Here is a 22,550-nt window from a genome sequence, read left to right as displayed (position 1 = left end):
ATGCACAAGACTAAAGAAGCACAGGAACTGTGAACACATCCAACACCAAGACTTCTGAGTGCTTGTGCTCTAAATAAAAATGAAACACTTAGCAGATGTGCTAGCTCATCAGTTGCTACCAACACATTTTAAAGACAATCAAGTTTGACTCACAATACAAATATGGGATTTGGTATGTTTGTGTGGGATTTTTTTGTACCTTTTTTTTTTTTTTTTTTTTTTTTCCCTGTGGAATCGCTATGGCCATACTGAACAAACACCTAGAAGCTTTGTGTGTATTCTTGTATAGCCTGACACAGAATTGGTCCAAACCATTTTAAATTGTGCCATACCTCTCTTCCAGCAGCAGATCTGTATCCAGGTTAAGTGCAAATATAGCCAGGCCTATATGCACTGCTTGGTTTTTGTGTGAACAGGAGGCCAGTGAAGCCAGCATACCAGCCTGTCCTAGATGGGAAGATGCTGGAATTTAAATGAGCATTACAATCCACTGGTGTAACCCTTAGGAAAATAGCCATGGGCAGCCAACAGATTGGCTAAACATGCCTCACCTTCCTGGCCTAAGTGGAGCTCTGGGAGTGCATTAATATAAATATTTGCATTTAATATATTACCTCATCCTAGAAAAATGGTAATGAATAAATACAAACCCAAGCACAAATTTTATTTATCTAGTTTATAGTGAGAAAAACACATGATCCTCTATTCTGCTTTTCAAATACCCTCAGCCTGCAGGAGCCCAGGCAGCCAGCTTGTGAAGCCATGACAAATTGCTGCTACAAAACATGAGGGAGGCTGCTCAGGAGCTCAGGAACAGCACCTGGTGCACATCCTAGAGCTGAGATGGTGCAGCTTTGTGCTGGCTCCCATCTTCCCTTTGACTTTGGACAAAATGCTGCCTCTCTCCAGCTTCTGTTGTCTCTCCTGATTTCTGTTTCCCTTCAGTATGTCAGGCATATGATCCAAGGTGCAGAAGTTTGGCTGAAAGATTCCCATGAAAGACCATTTGGGAATTGAATTAAATGTAGCTAAAAAATAAATTTTAGGTCTGAGATTCACAACCAGACACCTAGGGTAAACCCAGCTGTAAAAAGTCTTGTCAAATAAAACAGTTTTCCTAGTCATGTAGCACTGCTTAAGAGGGGCAACTGTTTCAGATCACACTTTGAAGTTAATTTTCAATTTAATGAGACTTCACAAATTCAAACTCTAAAAAAGGGCATCTTTGTAATCTGGTGGTTCAGCATATGGGTGCTGGAGGAAGGAAAGCTACTTTGCATGTCTATAAAAGCTGATACCAGAAGATGACAGTTATGAAATGTGTTTCTAAACAGAGTAGAAGCTGTTGGTCTGATGGTAGGTTGTGTGGGGAGCAGGGGGAATATCCAGAAGTCAGTAGGAGGATTCAGCCTGGCTTCAGCACTGGGATAATCACAACTGATGTACAGCAGGACTGACCAAAGGTAAACATCAGACGAGAGCTAGAGAGAAAGTGTTGCCCATTGATATAAAAAACATTTCTTCTTCACTCCCAACATCTTAAGGGACATAAAATAATAACTTTTTTAATGGCCTGTGGAAGGCTAGGGTGAAAGAATGATTCTCTGCATGGTTTTTGACAGTAGCATTGCTGCAGCTTTGGTGGCCAGAGGAAGTGGAGCTTGGAGCAGAGCTAACATCATTCATCAGAACAGATATAAAACATTTTCAAAGCACAGAGTCACCTGCAGAGTCCCAGAATCTGGCATCATACCTGATTTTTCCAAATATGTCAGCAAGGCTAGTAAATAATGTTGTCTCTCCATAGAGATCTTACTTTTCTGAAAATATTGTTCTGTACTTTTCTACTATAACAAATTACAACAAAATTAAATTGGGCAAAAATGAGGTCTGGGGAAATTCTTGTACCATGACTGAATGGAACAAGGGAAAGAGAATAACTGCTGATGGACACATCAACTTTTTGATTCTTAGCAATGTTGAAGGGACACATCTTTTAGAGTTTTGGTCCCTCATCTATTACTGTATTCAGTGGATGTGACCAAATTAGACAGAAAGAATAGCTATGCTTAGTACAAAGCAGCCATGAATTTCAGAGGGAAATGCATTCTTAAAGGAAATGAGAGGCCTCAGTCAGTGCTAAGTAACTGCTCATTTTGGGTGTCAGTGGAGCTATGGCAGTTTGGCAGACAAATATGATTCTTCTCATTTCTCCAGACACTACCTTACAAAACTGATTCAGGAATACAATGATTAATACTAGCAGCAGTCACTTAAATTCTTCTTTGACAGCAGCCACACAACATTTACCATGCTGGCTGAATGATTTCCCACTGGGGCAGGGAGCCTAGTGACTGAGATCAGAAAGTAAACCCAGGACACTAGAAAGCCAACAAGGGGAACAAAAAATCTGAAGGAAAAGAAAAAGTAAAAAAGCAAATAATTACAAAACTACAATCAAAATCAATGTGCCTGTTTTATTACCTGCTGATCCTACTTCTTTCCAACCATTGCAGGAGGCCACATGCCAAGTCAGTGTAAATGGAATATGTTTATTCCCTTGATCACAGCCCTTTCTCACTGCTGGAATACATGCTATGAAGCTGAGTCTGACAAACCTCTGAAAAACACTTCCCTAGACAAGCACAATGTGACAAGAAACCAAACTCCACATCAAGTACATAAAGTTCTCCTTTATGACTGGTTCTCCTTTAACCTCTGTCATCTTTGAAGGTGATATCAGAGCAGCAAAAGTCACTTGCTAATGTCAAACACCTTCTGAAAGTAGGCTCTAAAACCTGGCTTTCCAAAATAGTCCAAATCTCTGAAGCCTGCCTTCAAAAACTGCAGTAGAGCAGCCACCCATCCATTCTCAGCTCTTGTCACAGTAACTCGGGAGAGATACACAGCCATGCTGATGTGTTGAAAGCCAGTGAGATTCCAGAGAAAGTGATCTGCATGCAAAGCTTGCACTGTTTTTGCTGTCTCAAGTAAAGCCTACTTCTATTTTCTTAAGTGATTTTTGTGTGTGTGCCCATGCGTGGCTTGCAATAGCATTTGCTTGGAACAGGCACAGAAGAAAAGAGGTCTCAAGCACAAGGCTGGAAAAATGCCCCTGAGCACACCCACCTTTTTTGCTCTGAAAGGCAAACTTCTTAACAGTATGGTCATTGCCAGGAAAAAAAAATATTTTAGGACTTGGTATTTTTTGTACCTTAAAATAAAGAAATTCATAAGCTTTTATATCCTGATTTCATCCAGTTTCTGTTCCCTCTCTCCTGGTTGTGCCTTTGCTGCTGTTCTTCTGCCTACACCTCCTCCTCCTTTTCATTCCATTTCGTGACTATTTTCTCTGGATCTCTTGAACTATATATTTTTCTAAAATATTCCAGAAAGAATTTATTCTGAGAATAATTTATCTAAAATTTTGTATTCTCTGCTTTAAATTAGTTCTTCATGTTGGCACAGAAAATCTCCAAATTCCTGGTTCAAAGACATGGGGATAAATGGAAGAGTTGTCAAATATAATGGCAAAACAATTCTAGTGTTCTGTGTCATGAAGGAGGCTGCTCCAGAGAAGCAGGAATTGCCATCATTTTAAGGGACAACCTACATTGTATTTTTTGTAAGAAAAGAATCCACAACTGTCATAGCATGACTGCACTAATTTCAAAGTAAGCCAAAAGACGAATCATTTTAATTTAGTCTCACAAAAAAAATGCATTTCAAGTCACCTTCACTGCGCACAACCCACATGTACTATGTTCCTCCCCTGAAAAAAAATACAAGTGGTCTATTATTAGTAAAGGGCAGAGCAGAACTGGGAGAGGAGCCCTGGCAGGTCTGGGGAAGGCAGTGCCTGTCGCTGAACACATTTTCTTGCTCTTCAGTCAGCCTGCCCAGGACTTGCACAGCTTTTGAGACTAACAGCCTGAAGGGCCAGGCTCCACAAAGTTGCAACAACAAAGCTGTTCTGTGCTTATTTAAGCAAAACTCTTCCTCTGAGGCAGAGTCTGAGAGCTCCCCATGGGAAACTTATTTACATTTTTGAGTGATACCTCACTCGGTTATGCGAACACTTCTCAGGACTGTGAATCCTGGAGCTAGTCTAAATCTGGGATCCTGCCATGCTTTCCTAGCTTCTTCCCAGTTACAGCAGAGAAAAATTCCAACTGATAAACCCTTTTAAAAATGACTCTTTTTTTTTTTTACTGCTGAAGGAGAAAGAGGAGCAAGATGAGCCTTAAGTTTTCATCCATCTGGTGGTGAAGTTTGTGACTGTTTTTAGCTCTTGGACCACAGACCATAGGCTTTGAAGACTTGCAGGCCCACACAACTCTCTCTTTGAAAACTGAGGGGGAAAAAAGTTATTTCTTCTAGGTAACAAAGCTGTTTTGGGTCATTGAAGCAGAGCAAATCTACAAGAGCAAAAATCTAGTTGAGGTAATGTTTGGGGAATCAGCTTTTAATATTGAGTGGTATGGGATGGAAAGCCAATGTAACCTTCAAAGCACAGGACTCAGATGCTACAGGAAAGGTCACTGACATCTGTGCCACACATATCTTATGTTGCATTGGACTGGGAGACTGACACAAAAGTACAGGATTTATAGGAGAGGAGACACATGGGTAAGAGAGCAGTGGTGGGAGTTCATCAGCAGCAGCATCCTGCAGAAATGCACTTCTAGAAACAGCACAGGACCGAGCTATTCCTCCCACACCCTTTGCAGGAACAAAGTTTGAACCAAATTCTCTTTTCTTTTGTGAATAAAAGGGAAACCTGGCGAGCTGCGAGCCAGATGCTGGCCCAGAGCTGTGGTTCACAACCACGAGTGCTGTGGTCCCCAGAGCTGCAGCAGCACAGAGCCTGTGGCCACAGCGGGAGCAGGCAGCCACACTGGCCAGCAGCTCCAGCTGCTGCTCTGTGCACACCAGATGTTTGCAGGCTGGAGCCCTTCTGCTGGAAACCTGCAGGAGCTCTGAAGGAGCTCCACAGACACTCAGTGCAGCTGTGCAAACACCCCTGTGGACCTTGCTGGAAGGGTTAGCCCGTGGAAGCAGATTTCTTCTTGTTCTTCAGAGCACAGACAGAGGACAAGCAGCCCTACAGAAAGCCATTAGCATTCAGAGCTGGGCCCATGGCTGCTCCGGAGTTCAGAGGGCAAGGTCACACACCTCTCATATTGCTGATGGCTTGTTTTGCACAGAGATGCTCCTGGTGGTGAATTACTCAGGGCACTGTCCAAAGCCCTGTGCTGTATCTTCCTAGTCTAGGGCTGTTTCTCTCTCCATAATTGTGCAGGCCCTGGGAGCCAGGGCTGGGAAGCTGAGGGAATGATCAGATTACTGCAAGGCAAGGCAGGGGAGAGCAGGTGGAATTGTAAACAGGCACAGGGAGGGGGCAGAAAGACCTGAGCAAATAGCTGTTGTTTCCAGCTACTAGCACAGTCATGTTATTCTGTTCAAAGCCAAAATTACAGCTGAGGCAGAGAGTGTCCCAGGGAATCCATCATTACTGGAGAAAAGAGGAATTGGCACCAGCTACCTGCAAGTGCTGCTGTGAGGAAATGAGAGCTGGCTGATGACAGACTTCACCTGCTGACCTGGCTGGAGAGAGGGACAGAGAATGCCAGGGACAGTGTGGAACAGGCCTGAGGGAAAAAAAAAAAAAAAAAAAAAAAAAAAAAAGAGAGAGAGAGAGAGAAGGTGAGAAAAGAATGAAGGAGGCAAAGAGACCAAAAGGGAGAGGTGGAAGAAGGAGTAAAACTACTTCAAAATCCAAGGTTTTTGTTCATCCAGAAAAGGGTACATTGCCTTCTGTCTGTACAAACCCAGCTCTCACCTGAGAGGTACAGTAAGATAAGGCCCTATCCTTGGCTCTGCCCTTTATTTTGCTGTGTGTTGTCTGCTAGCTGGAGATGTCTGCTGGCTGTTTTTTTACCTTGGTTCTTGTTTGCCTGATTAGGCTGCAAACTTTGAGGTGCTCATGCACCATGTCTGGCACCAGTCATGGTCCCTGTGCCTCAGATGAGCCCAAGGAGCTGCTGTAACACATCAGTGCATGGTTTACACTGAATGCTCTGGTGCCCTTCAGCTGCCGCAGCAGCTGGATCCCACTGATGCTGCTGAAGCTGAGGATCCTCCGAAGCTGTTAATACCAAAGCAGAGGAGAAAACATGTTAAGGAATAAGTGAAACTTTCATCTTCATGAGTTCTTATCAGGGAGGGAAGGAAGAATGGAGATAAAGGAGATAAACAGCAACAGAAGTGAACAATGTACTGTGATCTACTGAGGACATGCAGATCTAGGCCCAGGAAACTGGAGTACAAACAATCACCTGTTTGAGGCTCCCAGAGCAGACCTCTGAAGCAGGTGCCCACACTTCTTGCACAGGCTTTGGTGAGCTCAGTAGCTCTCTGTAATTCTTTCCTTTAAGGCACTGTAATGAGGTCAGCATCTTACTCCCACTTTACAGATGAGGAAACTGAGGCAGAAGGAGGGGAGGTGAGTGAGCCAAATATGCAGCCTGATCCAGTTACAAGCTTGCTCAAGCTTCTTTTATTATCTCTTGCAAAGCAAAGAGCAAAGAGAGCATCATGCCATCCAGGAGTACACACAACACAAACTTACTTACTTAGTTCATCAGCAACCAACACTGCAATGTCACCAGTTACTGCTAATCTTTTCTGAAAGTTATGGTTTGAAGGGATGAGTAAGATGTTTTCCAAAATCAACAGAGTGCACTAAGAAAGGAAAAAAGAAAACAAGATCTGCTACATACAAATTTCACATCAGAGACAGAGCAAATGTTTCTTATGAGCTGGGAAGGGGCAGAGCACAATCCTCCTGAGCAGAGGGTGGAGTACAGCCCTGCTAAGAGAAAGTCTTGTTGTGATATTTAGTTTACACAGTTTCAAAGAGAAATGGGAGGTGAGGTGTTTTCACTTGGTCTGTGGTTTTATTCTGAGGCAATGCTATGGATGTGGCAATTCCCAAGCTTGTTCTGATCTCCCTGCAGAGCTGTGGCTTAGTGATGGAGATCTGAGGGATGAAGATCCCTGCTTTGTGCAAACTGTTCTTTCACCAGATTCTGGGTGTTGCTGTTCTCTGTTGTACTGGTTGTTTGGTTTCACCTGCCTCTTATCAGAAGAGCACAATCTACTCTAGCAGATTGCATAAACAGGATCAGAGCCTTCAAAAAAGTATTTTTGGTATTTTTTCTCTGGTATGCAAGCTGAAAAATACAGACACATTTCTGACTTCCAGTACAAGTCAGATGATTCAGAACTGGAGAGAGACTTTAACTGGCACATTTAACCTTAAAACACCGTCATATCAATGTCATATCATTGACCTAGGGAATTTTTCAGAATGGCCTGTGTTTTTGAAGCTTAGATAGATAGATAGATAGATAGATAGATAGATAGATAGATAGATAGATAGATGTATAGATGTACTTTCTTTTTTTTTTTTGGAAGAGGTCCACTATCTACACACTGTATGTATGTCAGGAAAAGAATAGCGAAGATGTCTGTTTAAATGTGTTGAAAATAAGGATGCCACTGCTAGGGCTCCAATACTTAAAGCCAAGCTGCAAGAGAAATAAAATCTGTTTGCATGTAAAGTTACTGGAGCAGTAGAGGGAGTCTGATGTGAAAGGACTCTGGGAAGCAGCAGTGGTGGGCAGGGTGTTGGAAAGGCAAACTCCTCTGAAACCTCTCATCCTAAGCCGCAATTGTTTTAATGCCTGTGTCAGACCCTGCAGCCAGGACAGGAACAGCAATTTACTCACTGCTCACATGCCCTCGAGGTGCAAACAGCTCTTTCTGAAGTGGTCTGCACCTAAAACCATATACCCTGGAATCAGAATGAGACAAACCCAACAGGACTCTGCAGAGAGATGTTGGGATATTGATAGGTTAATTCTGGTGGCCCATCGGGGAGCTGCTGAATCCATTCTGTAGGGAAACAAAGGGAGAGGTAGTTGTACAATATGCAAAGGCTTTTGTAATTGTCATTAAAGGCTGGAGAATCCCCAGGGTTTTATTTAAGCAGAGAAGCAGTGGGCAAAGCCATTTTAAATGCACAGAGGCACCAGTGCAGAATGGGAAATGAACTAACAGTAGCTATAGGTCAGTGAAGGTTGCAACATGAAAAAAAAAAAAAAAAAAAAAAAAAAAAAGAAAAAAAAAGAAAAAAGAAAACCAGATAATTATCCTTTCTTTTGTAATTAACCCTTGTTTTCAGTTTCTGCCTAGCTTTCCAGCCCTGAGGGAGAATGTGTTTGCAAGACAGATGCCAGGTGATCCATTTCAAGGTGTCCCATCACTTCTGAAGCAGAAGCAAATTACCTGAACTTGAGAATAAACTGGCAGCTACAATAAAACCTGCTGTCGCTTGTTATTTTTAGATCAAGAAAACGAGATATGTGGCCACAAAGGAAACCCCACCTGCAAGATTCGATTCTAAGGCTGAGGACACGTTTTTTTCCTCTTAAAGGGCGCCACTCCCCTATGTAAGGCAATTTTGACAGGCTTTCAGAAAGTCAAACTGCCCTCTGCAAGCCTCAGCAAACTCGAGTGAGTAATACTGAAACAAGCTGAGAAGCAGCTCTCCCTGGTCTGTATAAAAGAACCTGTAGAACTGTGCTTTTCTATGCTTTTTAACTGATCTATATTTTTCCTCTTTCCTATAAATTGTCATATCTAGCAAGACTATGTTTGTTTGTTTGTTTGTGGTTTTTTTTACATGGAAAAGAAATTCTTGCTTGGTATTCTCTGAAAAAAAAAAAAATCAAAATTTTCTGGAGGAAAAGTAACAAGCTAGTGTGACTCATGATCTTCCAAATCTATATTAGGGAGAAACCACCTATCCTGCAGGAAAAGGGGTAGTCATAGGTTGATCTAATCCCCACTAATTCCAGACAGTGCATAAAATCTTCCAGCACCACCTAAGGTAGATTCTGAATCAGGAGAAAGAGGGGTTTACAGGTTGCACATAGCCCCTGATTTCATGGAAATAATGGAAATGGAAATAATTCTAAATAAAGCATTGAAAAAATTCTTACATGTCACAGAAGATCATAAAGAATACCTTGAACAGGACATGAAGCAATTACTGCTACAAGCTCTTTACAGCTCTCTGCTTCTCAATAACTCCTCCCAGCCACAGACTCCTGGAAAAATTTACATTTCTTTCCCATAGCTCAGGCACATATTCTACAGAGCAGGAAGAATGATGGGAAAATTAAATCCACACATTAGACTAAAGTGCTTCCCTGCCCGAGTAAGACGTGCTACATCCACAGGAGAAGAAGAACAAGCAATTGATCACTGTGTCACAGGACAGGATGGAGCTGCTGAATTAGTATTGAGCTGGAGTGTTCCTTCTCTTAGGAAGCCAAGCTGCATTTCACAGATGTCATTTATAATGAAAGATAAAGTTTGCATTCATCTGCAGGTTAGGTCTATAACGAGATTCACTTCCCTGGCCTCTGAGTCACAGTGAAGTGACTCCAGCTCTCCAGCAGGCAGTGTATCAGCCCCAGCCACGGACCTGCCAAGCATCAAATACAAAATGCACAGCAAAGCACCCACTCGCTGTCCCTTGTCATTACATATTCACCTAGGGTATGGCACCTCCTGTCACCCACAGAGCCACGGAAAGTGTGACACTGGAGTGTGACCAAACGGAGCTGCTGCCTCAGGGTCTGTGTCTTTGAAAAGTGCCTAGCTCACCTGAAACCTCCCCTAGAGAAATAAATGGTCTCCTAAAAGTACTGCCCAAAGGAAGGCCTTTCCCAGGATGAGGCTTTCCTTCTTTGCAAGTGAGAGTCTGCTGCAAAATAAAAAGGGGCAGAAAACCCCAACCCTGAACTAGATCAGGTGACTGTGGTTGTGTGACCTAATAGAGGACTGTGTGTTAGAGAGATGTTAATTCTGTAGTGCTCCAGATACAGAACTTTAGGCAGCACTTCAAATTAATGCAAGAGGAAGCTTAATCCAAGTTGCACTTTGTCTTTCCTAATTTTTGAATGATTTGACAATGTTCCTTAATGCTGTGTTTAGGGCTTCTGATTGAGTGGCTAAATGTGATGCCTGTTTGATGAATCCAAGCACACTTTCTAACCCATACTTATCTTGCCACCACTTTAATAAGAGCACTTGAATAATTCATTGTGCACCTGCTTCACATGATCTGCTTTGGAGGTGTCAGCCAGAGTCACCCAGCACAAGCCACTCCTTTGCAAGAGCCCTGGTGCTGGCCATCAGGAGCCAGCAGAGTTGCTTGGCATCATCCTCAAAAAGTCTGAAATTTTCACAGGCTCAGATGCACAGCCGCTTTACAGCCTTCTCCTCAGTCTGCCATACAAGCACCAAAGAAGGGAGTAGGACCAGGCAGCATGGGGCAGGAGAAGCAGAATTACTGGAGCCCTAAAAAAGACTATTTTGAGATTTTGTCATCAAAATCTCTTTCCATTTCAGTCTTTTGTGAGGCATCCCAAAGTTCCCAGGTGTGACTCACAGGTAAGAACAGTCATGTTACCCAGAATGGTTTGAAACTTTTAAGTAATTCTCAAATATTTAATATTGCAGCTGATGACAGTGTCTGCCCTCCAAGGAAATTTGATCCACTAATCCAAAATGCAAAAGCAAGGAGACAGCAAAATGAAACTGGTCACTTTATTATTATTTTTTTTTTTTGCCATAGCTGTTTGCTCCACTGCTGCTTATTGCTAGAATTGGCTGAAATAAGGAGTGCTGAAATATATACAGACTAAGCTACACTATTTCTAGCTGTACCCAAAATACTTGGAAGCCAAAGCTTAGCATGAAACACTGTTCTCACTAAATTCAGATGAAGGTTGAAGTCAGATTCAGATTTTGGGAACTTTCACTGGTTCCCAAATGAAATTTCTAAACTTAATAAGGTTTGCTCATTGTCAGATATTATACTCCAGCCATGGAAGTGGTGAAATTTCATTAAAAAGTAACCCAGGATTTACCTTGCATAGAATACATGGCTCTGCAAATCGTACAAAATCCTCTCCAGATCAAAACATGAGTTGCTTTAAATATGACATAAAATGGTGAGATTCTTGTGGATATCCTGTGCAGGGCCAAGGTTGGACTTTGATGAATTTTGTGTGTCCCTTTCAACTCAGAGTATTCTGTGATTCTGTAATTCTGTAATTATTAACAGAGCCCTTTTTTTTTTTTTTTTTTTTTACGAGTCTGTTATGTAACAGACTTGTAGAAATAAAGTAAGATCTTGAAGCCAGACTTTGTTTCCTTATTTTGCTAATGTTGGGTATGAGAACACTCAGACATTTGGGAAGTAATCAAGAATTCTTTCATATACAGAAATTAAATTGAATTCCCTAATAGTTAGGGAAATAAATAACAAAACAAGGATATTCTTTTAACTTTTTATCCTTGAGGTATAGGAGGTCCCTTCTTCAGTTTCAGTGTATCTGATGTTTTCTAGTGCCTCCACAGAAGCCTTCTGCAAAGGCAAACTATTCCTGTCCAAGTTAACAGGAAACAAAAAACCTGGGATAAAAAAACTGCCTGTAGTACCTTTGAACTTTTCTCTGTGCATTTTTAAGAGAGCTCTCTAAAAAGTAAAAGGGCAAATCACATAATAGCTGAAAAAGGGCTTTAGAGCCTGAAGACATTTAATATCTCAGCATTAACTATTCATTATGAGGCCATATGGATCGGTTCAATAAATGATGAAATAAGTTATTGAGAAGTCAAACCAAGAATACTGGAAAGAAACATTCTCTTACCCAGCTCAGCCACAGATTTGTTGTTGAAGACCAAAATGCTCTTAGCTCACTGAAGGCTCTATGTGTATATCCAGAGTCTCATAACCATTTTTCACAGGTTATGGGGAACTGGTTTCCCATTTTTCTCTTTTTCATTCCTTTTTTTGGCCATTTCTCTGATGATTGATCCTCATCTCCTTTGTCATCCTCAGAATGACAAAATCTGTACTAAAAATGACACTGAGAGCTAGATGATTGAGAATGCTCACTGATGATTCAGAGCAAACCATGTGTGGCATGGAACGTGTACGGGAAAAACCTCCATTTTGTCACATCAAGAGATTACAGCTATCCCAGGTGAGTATAGCACAGCAGATCATTTTTCTAGGAAGGAATGTGTTATAGCAGCAGTACTGTTAGGTGTTGAAACAAGTGTTTTATGCGTTATCAGCTGACAAGCAAGGTGAGAAGATCCTTAAAATAAGGTACAGTTAAAAGCCCTGCTTTTAACTGTAGAGAGCCCAGATATTCTTAGCACTATAATTATTCATATTTGTCTCTTGTAGCTTAATAAAAACCTAGTAACTAGAGAAGAAAAAGCATAGATTTGTTTGCAGCACAAAAAGATTTAGAATTAACTGGTATTTTAGGTAAGTACAGTTGAAATCACCTTCCTGATTATTTACAGCTCCTCGTTTTCTCCCTAATAATGTAGGACCGGCTCAAGGAAGCCACTTTTATGGTTGATATGCTTTTGTGTCTTGGAGTCCTTTGAGGTTAGGATATTGATTTGTAAGCAAGGCTGCTTTTCAGGTTTTTACATTGCCTCAGATGTGTTTCCTGTAGCCCCTGGGGTTGTTGAAGGACCACGATTTCCATCATGAGGCTTCTCCCAGTTACCTGAAGAAGGCCTCACCCACTTCTGCCTGGCCACAGAGGCTGCGCAGACCCCCACCCACCACAACACTGCCCCTGTTGGTCCCCAGTGGTGACCTGGGACAAGACCTTTGGGAAGAAACTGTACAAGCCCTCAGAGAAATCTCTGGTCACTCTGCAGGACGAGGCAGTGGTTTGCCAAAGTCCCATTCAATGGCTGAGCCAGAAAAACAGGCTACATGTTACAATAACTGCTCCTGTGCAGTGGCAGAGTGATATTTAAAGTAATTGTTAGGCTTGTTTCACCTGTATAAAGAACAAGCTAGATCAAAACTGGAAGCATATGTTTGACTGACTCACTGAGACTTGCAACATGCCAGCCCATTTACAAAGGGTTGCTTGTCAGCTCTAGCAAGATTGTTCTTCAAACAGCTGATTTTAGCCTGCACTTGACTTGAAAACCAGCAAGTACACCATCCTACAGTTTCAGAAGAAAAACAAGGATAATGAGGAAGAATCTTAGGAAATGCTTATTTTCCATGTGCATTAATTCAAACTATAACTGAATTAAATATTAACATTCATTATTGCATGAGTTATGGCGTGGTTCTAAGGAAGCTCAGGAGATCTAGTCCCATCTCCTTGAGAAAGTTTAACCTACAACCCTTGCAGCTGCAGTTTTGCAACCAGGTGGGATGTGATATCTGTGGAAATACTCAGCCACTGAAGCTGATGAAGCAGATCTTGCCATACCAGACATTTTACTGGTTTGTGGGCGCTTTTTTTTTTTTTTTTTTTTTTTTTTTTTTTTTTTTGTTATTTTGCTCAGGGTGATGTCTGGACTGATGGAAGCATGGTTTTCCTAATGCAGCTGTGTTCAGTCCTGCATCATTTTTCTAGCATAGCACACTAGTGGTCCTAGTAATGTAGACATGGCCTGCAGCTAAAATGATCATCAAATGAGCTTTGGAAAGCTCAAAGTTTGCATGCAGACCATGGTGCTTTCCTTTCATTTGCTACTTGTACACTTATTCATTTGCTACATCATTTGCTACTTATAAAAAGACAATAATAACAGCAGATTTGTATCTTAAGCACAGATGAATAATAAAAGATAAATAAGCCTGAAATATTTTTCAAAACTCAGGGAATAGCAGCTTCATAGCAGAAAACAAAACGGCTTTTACAACCTCAAATGTGTTTATTAAGGGGTAAAACAATACCCCAGGCCATGTTATTTCAAATTAATGGGGCCTTTTAACACACATTTCTTGATATATCTTATTTTTATCTGCTGAAGTAATATAGAGCTGTGAAGCATGGCCAGAAGTGGTGCTCTGCAGAGAAATCTCTGCTGAAGAAGCTGTAGAATTTTTATAGTTTCATTTAACTAAAATGAATGGGGGAAATCTCCAAAGTAAGTTGGCAAAAGTTTTTTTTTTAATAAATCCCATTTTCCTGGAAATAAAGATCCATTAATCAGCAATGCTACATCATGAAGGAAACTAAAACCTATTAAAAACCAAAAAAAATTCCTGTCTAGACTTGTAGACCTGTACAACTAGAGAAGCACAACCTTAGCACTGTGGATGCAGCTAAGCATGGCATAAGTGAAGAGAGGCCAGTGATGGCAGAAATCATATCGGGGTGTGAATGGAAATAAACGTTACTGCTAGAAGCTGTTTTCACACTAGAGTACAAATACAGCCAGTGTGTAAAATAAAGTATTGCACTTTGAAATTTAATTAATTGCACCAGCATATAGCCTGTGGCTATGCAAGGCATCAGAACTGAACTTTGATCAATTGAACAGCTTTGTGTTTTTAACACTGTTCAACATCCAACATGGCTCTCAGAGCCATTTTTGAAATATTTTTCAGGTGGTTTGCAATCTGTTTTTCACAGACAGAGCTGTCACAGTGACTCAGTAGGATTCTGCAGAGTAGCCGGTGTTAGAATCAATACAAACAGCTGCAGGGGATGTATCCTTGGGAGGAAGAAGAAAAACCAACCCCCTATTCAAGATTTAAAATTTTCTTTTTTAGATTCTAAGCCTTTGTCACTTTTCTTTTTCCATAAGGTCTGCACAGAGGTTACCTTCAACAAGCACAATATATGAAAACACCTGAAAGTATCTATAAAGCATAATGAATTATGCCGTTCCAGAGGGTACCAAATCCAAAGCCAACCTTTAAGTAGCCCAGAAAGGCAGCTGAACTTATAATTCTCAATATGACTTTAAAATATGATAATCCATATAAATTGCAAAAATACGCATCCCTTGTATACATTTTTCTCAGGCATGCATTTTAATGCTTTTTAAAAAAGTATATTTAACTGCATGAAATATATATACACACTTCAAGAAGACGAAATGTCCCAAAATTGCTGGCCTAGGAGGAGTTTGGAAAAAGCACATTGTTGGAAAGGTTTACATAAGTAACTCCTTAAAAAAAAAAAAAAATCACACATATCAGTTTTTAAAAGTATTTAGTGATGGATACTCCATAGGCTTTCTCAGAAATGTCTCAGAAATTCACTATTTCCTGATATCAGTTTCCTCACTGTAGTTTATACTCATTTTTATCTCATCTGCCACAGTCATGGAGAAAGACAGCTTCCCTTCCTCTTTGCAGGAGTGTTTTACATATCAAAAGGTCTGTTATTGTATGTTTTCAGGAACTTTGATCATCCTTGCTGCTTTCCTCTGCTTTCAGAGTTTATCCTGCTGGAACTGAGGACTTTTGATCTCTCAGAACTATTTGAAGTGGTAGCTGATGTCAAACATTAGCGTGCTCTGTTTACCTGTGTGCATTGTATCACAGAACAGAGACACCAGTATTTGGCCAGGACTTCTGGACACCACTGCAAGGTCCTAAATAGATTTAGTAGCAGGAAGCCCCAGAGGAACTTGACTGAGAATTTGGAGACTGTGAATTTTCCTTCTATTTCTGTCCTTGACCATAGTGCTTTTATCTCCAAGTATCTGCTTCCTCTGTCAAACCTCCCACATGCAAATGGTGTGGAAGAACCAGGCATTACTAATTTTATTTTTCAGCTGTTTGCCCATGCTATCATTGTAGTGGGGAACTCTAGCAAAGTTGATAACATTTCCATTCAAAGTATTTCTTCAAATTCCAAAGGACTGCCTACTGTATTCACAGGCTTGATGATAAGTAATTGAAACACAAGACAGTATGATGGCTTGTCACAGGCTGTTTGAAATGTCAGTGTGCTGGAAACCTTGGATTTTGATTCAGATTCATGTATTCAGTTGTAAGGCATTTCTGGAACAAATTGCAGAGAGACAAGCTCACTCCATTCCAGGGCCAGCAAAATTAATGATCTGTCCCAACTTAGTTTAGGTGGAGATGAGGTTGTGCATTGGAGCTGCCTTAACAGCCACTGGTAATTTGTTGTTCACTACAAGAGGCAGGGGCAGGGAATCAATTAATTCATTCAGGAAAGGAATCGATTGCTCCCCTAAGCATATGTTTACCCTTGTAAAGAGCAGTTTACAGAGTAGGATGCTTCACAAGGACTTTGGGGAAAAGGAGACATTTTAATTGCCTGATCATTTACAAGTTTGGGATGCTTGCATTCTCTTGCTTCCTTTGAAGTCAGAGTCCAGAGCCCCCAAGGATTATAAAATTACAGGATAATTACTGATTGTTAAGGAAATATGCTTTGTAAAATAATTGTCCATATCCTTTCTTCTCTACTGCCCCTTACCCCTGGTAGCCAGTTGATTTTAAAAAGGAGAAACTTCTAGATATTCTAGATAGAAAATGTTTAAGTTTTCCACAGGCTTTTGACCAAAAAAAAAAAAAATCTCCCTTCACAAGAAGCTATTGAAGAAATCTGGCAACCAGCATGGATAAAAGTCATGGCATAGTTTAAAACTAGAGACAGAACAAATTGGACATCAGTAGCCATTTCTCACTGTTGACAGAGGTTAATACTGGAGTGAACTAGGGACCAGCCTCAGGACTGGACTGAGGACATTCAACCCACGAATTAATGAATTGAAAGGGAAGGTGAACACCAAGGTGACTATGCCCCCATGATTATTCTAGGCTACTAAGGATTACAAGAAACTTTGGAAAGACATAACAAAGACCTGGGGAATATTCCAGATGTGATAAATTCACAGACAGCTACAATTTTTGTCACTACTGTAAAATAAAAAAGAAAAAATTGCTTCTTTTCCCTAACAGCAGTTAAAATATTGTCTCAGGGTTATCATAGTTTTGCTGTTGCTGTTAGGCTGCATTTTCTGCTATTTCAGCTCTCTTTAGGGCCAGGTGAGAAGTAGTGCTAATGCAGAAAAAGAGGTTGGGGCTCAAACCATGATGAGAAGGGTAGGGGAATTCTGCTGTTTCAGCAGTATTTGTTATTTTAACTGTTTCATCAAACCACAGCAGAAAATATTTGTCTGAAGAGCAAACAAAATAACAAGGAAATCAGCTCTCCTGAATCCAGAGATGGCCACTTAATCATTTGGAGCACCATTCTTCTCAGCAGAGGAAAGCACTGAACAGCAATATTCTCCTGCCTGTGTCTCTACTGTGTCTTTTTGTGGGTATCTGTAACTCTCCCACCATTGCTCCAATGACAACAACACATTTGTAGAAGCCAGGACAGCTCATGTCACTCACATGTACCTCACACCAGTGGCAGAAGGATCCTTCACACCAGACCCCAATATGTTACCCTTTAAATAGATTTTCCTCTCCCTCCGCTGTGGCTCATGGAAGCTCATCAACCAAGGCATGCAAGAGCAGAGAGTAAAAAAGGAGTTCAGCAGAGCTTAAAGCAGTCCTGGAGGTGACAGCTGTGAAAAATGAAGTCATTTGCAGCCACCCTACACAGGCACTCCTGGCACTGCGAGGCAGAAAGGCAGGGAGCTGCCTCAAGGACAAGAGAGCCCACAGCTTTGTCACAGTGGATTAGCTCACCTTCAACCACATGGATTTGTTCTTCCCAGCCTCCACTGGGATTGCTGGCTCCAGAATGGAGAGAGCTTAGTGCTTACTTATGGTGTTGAAATACACATTTATCTTTGTTATTTCTGTATTAAGGATTACTGGGCTTGGGTGAGTGGTTCTCAAAGTTTTCTGTGCAATCACACCAGAAGGAAGTTTCACAACCTCAAGCCAGATGTATAGAAATTAATTGAATGTGGTCATCCTCAAAAAAAAAACAAAAAAAACAAACCAGTCTGAAAGTGTAGAAAGCCTGTGGAAAGCAGCTCTTGGTAATTATTGTTCACTTATATACTGCTAATTTTAAATAGGATTTTGCATTTTAGAAGGGCTGCTGTGCTTGCCTGTTTCAGGAAGAAACATTACAACTGCTTTCCTGTGCATTTTGCAATACTATATTTCACAATACTCTTTAAATGCAGCAGAATATAGTGGTTTTACAGTTAAAGATTAAATAATAGCACCATTTAGAAAGCAAGTATTGAGGCAAAGAACTTCAAAGCTGCAACATTCTCTAATTCAGCTTCTATGTATTTAAAACTGTAAATACAATAAAATAAAAAAAGCTAAATAAAAGAGCACAATTAATTAATTAATTTTAAAATATTATAATTAATATCTCATTTGGACTTGAGATATTTCTTTTGCTCTCTCCCAGATTTAAGCACAAAAAGTCCCCTGAACTTTATAAACTTTTATCTTACTATACTGAGTCAAAGCCCTCTGCAGCAGAAACTATTGGACTGTGTAAATGTGAAATTTATTAGTGAATGCATTGCAACAGACACTCATTGCTTTCCTTTCCTGTAGGGTTAAAACTCTTTCTCTTGCCCCAGCCACAAAGAAAGCTTTGCTGCAAGAATCATTTTGTCACTTGCATTTTTTTTTACCAAATTTCTTGCAATGCATGCTCTGCATTGTTTTCCTCTTTCTTATGTTACCTGATAATGTTCTGGTTTCCTTAATAACATTAAAAATATCCTGCTTTGCGCCTCATATATTACCTCTAGAGATGTTTTCAGTAGCATCCCCTTCCAATGCAATTTCCTCCAAAACTCAATTTATAATCAAAAAGAGAGCAATGGTTTGGACCCAGCTGCTTTGACAGCACAGACATATGAATTGCACATAACCCTGCACATTCCACCTTGCTTTGTGTTTATTAAAAGGTTCTCCCCACCACTGGCATGCTCCACTTTTTAACCACATTTTATTTTCCAGCCAAGTGTTATTTCTTGACATGCAAGCAGGACAAATTCTTCAACTTGGCACTAATATCCTGGGCAACTGCATTGCACAGGTTAACAGTGCTTAAACTCACAAGCACTTCCTCCTTTTGATCATATCTTTCCAGAGGGAAATCAAAACTGGCAAGATCAACCCAAATCTTCAAGGAGGGACTTGCTAAATAACTGTGAAACTGAGGGAAGAACAGATTTTCTGGAGCCTGAGTTTATTTATATGTTGGAGAACCAGAAATCAACACAATTCTCTCTTTTCCCCTCTCTACATACTTCTTGTATGAGTCTGAATTCCTTTGCTGCAAAAATAACCTGTTGCAGGAACAACACTCAAAGTTCAACTTTATCTTTGCAAGAGCTAAACGCTGCGGATTAAAACAATGAAACTATTTAACACCCTCCCTAATATTTTCCCCTAGTATTTCTCAAGTGAGGGAAGCACTACACCTCACAGAAGTAGAAAAGATGAACGTTTTTGAGAAGAGCTGGCCTCCTGTAGGCACTTGGCCTAGGTATCAATGAAAACAACACCACACAGAAACATCTGCCTCTTGACATGGTGGAAAATAATGGAGATTGCAAACATGAACCTTTGAGGCCGAGTATCTCATATTTCTCCAATGTAGTCACACAACCTTGGAGAAACCAGTTAAAAGATGCTACCAGTACTGGCATAGGTATAAAAACACCACATAAAAACCTAAGTAAGTGGCAATTTCTCAGGCAGAAACACAAAGTCATTTTTTTCTGTTGTTTTTGTTCGTTAGTTGGTTGCTCTTTTTTTTTTCCTTTTTTTTTTTTTTTTTTTCGTTTTGAGAGCAGAGGGTGGGAGGTTGTTTATTTGTTTTGCATTTGGAAAGGAAGTAGCAGAATACCAAGGTTATTTTCATACCAGCTTTTCATGTTTCTTAGCAGCTGCTTGTCAAACCCAAATACAACCATTTAAATCCTCTTTACAAAGAAAGTGTTTGGATTAAACAGCCCTAAATTCTTCAGTTCTCAAGAGGAAATTCTTATATGTTAGGTACCAATTGTGATAACAATGATGTATGATGAGTTCCATTTATGTAGCATTCAGCTGTTACAAAAATTTAAATCAGTTGTTCTTATCTAAACCTAACAAAGAAATAAAGTATCATTTTTTAACCACAAAATTTTATCAAAGTCCAGGAATCAGGGAAATTCCTCCCTCTTATTACCTGGTGATCAATGGTCCATGAGTAAGATGAATTACCCTCTCTCTTTCTTCTTAAAATGAAAGAACAGTAATTAAAGGAAAAAAATCTACTGTGCTAGGTATTACTCTGCCTGTTTACACATACAGAAGTTTCCCTCAGGCAAGAAGGGATTATTCTATTTTAATCAAAGAACATATACAACATAACTCCCAGCTTTAAAAGACCCAAAAGACACAGAATAATGAATTCATATTCCATTACAGGTAGATGAATTTTTGAATGCAAAGGAAAAACCTGACTGAATTCCTCATTATAACAAAAACCTGAAAAACAATCAAATCTGCTGATAACATAATAAAAATTGACATTTGTTACTATTAACCTGTCAAAAAATAGATCTAGTATAATTTCAAAGCCTCTGCAAGACAAGCTTTGTATTTGCTCTTAGTCAAATACTTTACAAAATTGAATCCCTGACTAGATATTTGCCTTTATCACTGCTGCACTTGCACTAAATAAAACTTAAAAAGAAACTTGCTACCCTCTTAGTGTATATCCACAGTGATTCCTAAATGGGACTGCTGGCAGGAGTGACAAAGCTTTACACCAGGGGTTTTGTCCACAGGCTTTTTAACAGTGGGGCACACAGAACCTTTGAAGAAACATTCCAACCCTCTGAAAATCACTGAGGTATGACCCACCCATAGGTGCATCCTAGCACATGTACCTACTACTACCTGGCAAAGGTTTGAGCATTTCCCTGGGAGAGATTCCAGCTTTTTTTATCCACAGGAAGTTTTCACCAGATAGGTCAAGCTCACGTAAGCTCTTTCAAATCAGTGTTTCCTCACTTTGGCATTTCATCTCTAGATAAAAATGACAACAATCTGGTTGAAACCTCTTTTCAAAAAGGTAACAGCTTTCTGCCTAGATGGCCATGAAATTATTGATGTGTTTTCCCAGTCACCAGTGCATTTGGAGGTGCACAGCGTGTCACAGCTGCTCTCCAGAGTGAAAAGGCTTGTGTGTGCAGCAGGCAGCTCTGCACTGACATGGGCCCCTGCTTCACAGCAAAACTCCAGTGCAATAAAACCAACATTTTCCAACCCAAGTGGCTGAGGAGCAAGAGACATTTAAGATCTTCTAAAAAAAAAAAAAATTAAAAAGTAATAAAACCCAATTCACAGAGAACATGTTTCATCTATCATTTTGCAGCAGGAAGGCAATAAAAAATAGGTTCAGCATGAACACACACAAGTATTACCAAACACTCAAACTCAAAATATAACAAAATCCAACCATTTTAATGAATTAGATTATATCTCACAGATGCACAAAAAAAAAAAAAATCTTATTCCTTAAAGTAACAGGTGCTCAGGGAAACAAGCTGATTTGTCCACCATAAAACCTGAATGCAATACACCTTGCTTTGCCTTACCTCAACATGTACTGTCCTCCAAACCCTTGTCTGCAGCTCAGATTTTTACAAACTTGGCTTATAATTGTTACTGAAAAGCACTTAGTCTCCAATAGAAACTGTGAAGAAATAAGCCTGAAATAGAAATTGGTCTCTGAAAAACTTCTCAGTCGCTATGGGATCTTCTTATTTTTTATCCTTCACTTGCCTGCCTTGTTCATTGGTGCAATATTTTAAAATCCTGCAAAGCCCAACTCTCTCTCCTCTTGGGCTCCTATGTTTTTCTACTCTTCTACACTGCAGATGGTCTTTTAAATCCAGATCTTTAATCGAAAATGTTTGTTTCTGGATCATCCTTCTATCAAAAATGCCTAATTTTTGAGGTGTGTGCTTGTCCAGGTGTATTCTGAGTTATGCTCAGAATATGTTATGTATCACAACTAGGACGAACATTAGGAATCACAAGGCCAACTACAACATAAAGAGCTGCAGGATTGTAACATGTGATGTCTTCTATTTCTGCCAGCAGTATGATGTATTAACCATTAGCAGTTCAGTATGATAAATTCAGTACCTTGCAGGTTTTAGAAAATTATCTTGCTGCAAAGGTTGAAACAAAATCAAGTCATTTACATCATTCCTAGCAACTGTCACATTACTATGGAACAACTTGGGTTGGAAGGGACCTTAAAGATCTTCCAGTGCCAACCCTCTGCCAAGGGCAGGGACATCTTTCACTAGAATTTAGGAGACATGCAGTCAAAAGGGCCTCAAGAACTCAAGTAACAGGCAAGTTAGACCTCTTCTGTCACACTCACATTACTTCAGGGTAGCACAAAGGATCTCCTCGTCATTACTGTATTTTGCAACCACTTTATAATAGCTTTCAGGAAACAAAAACAAAACAAAATCAGCCCCCCACCACAACAAAGCAAGAAACAAGGAGAAGGAAAGTAAGTAATGATATTCCAAACCTGCAACTACTTTAAGACCCTCAAATGTGGAGGAACAACAAAAAAAAAAAAACCCAAAAACCAGTAAGGAAATAAAGCATCTGATTCTTTAAAAAAAGTACAAACTAC

The 22,550-nt window shown here is 40.2% G+C and overlaps 2 long non-coding RNA genes across 3 annotated transcripts in view; one reads left to right on the top strand and one right to left on the bottom strand.

The window, feature by feature from the left end:
* LOC110482594 (uncharacterized) overlaps positions 1 to 12,090 on the top strand; it is an 85,276-nt gene extending 73,186 nt beyond the window's left edge. The window contains exons 1-3 of one of the 2 annotated variants that reach the window (XR_002467434.3): positions 8,521 to 8,580; positions 10,486 to 10,527; positions 11,984 to 12,090. This is a non-coding gene — a long non-coding RNA (uncharacterized LOC110482594). Of the gene's footprint in view, positions 1 to 8,520; positions 8,581 to 10,485; positions 10,528 to 11,983 lie in introns of those variants that run through there. The other variant, XR_002467433.3, reaches the window with a different exon arrangement.
* The window catches only part of LOC110482595 (uncharacterized), a 60,428-nt gene extending 38,299 nt beyond the window's left edge, over positions 1 to 22,129 (bottom strand). The window contains exon 1 of the long non-coding RNA XR_002467435.3: positions 21,490 to 22,129. This is a non-coding gene — a long non-coding RNA (uncharacterized LOC110482595). The remainder of the gene's footprint in view (positions 1 to 21,489) is intronic.
* Between the last annotated feature and the right edge of the window lie 421 nt (positions 22,130 to 22,550).

The sequence above is a fragment of the Lonchura striata genome, chromosome 5 (genome assembly GCF_046129695.1).
Source record: "Lonchura striata isolate bLonStr1 chromosome 5, bLonStr1.mat, whole genome shotgun sequence".
NCBI classification, from domain to species: domain Eukaryota; kingdom Metazoa; phylum Chordata; class Aves; order Passeriformes; family Estrildidae; genus Lonchura; species Lonchura striata.
The sequence above is the reverse complement of the archived record's forward strand: the minus strand, read 5'-3'. Positions and strand labels throughout refer to the sequence as shown.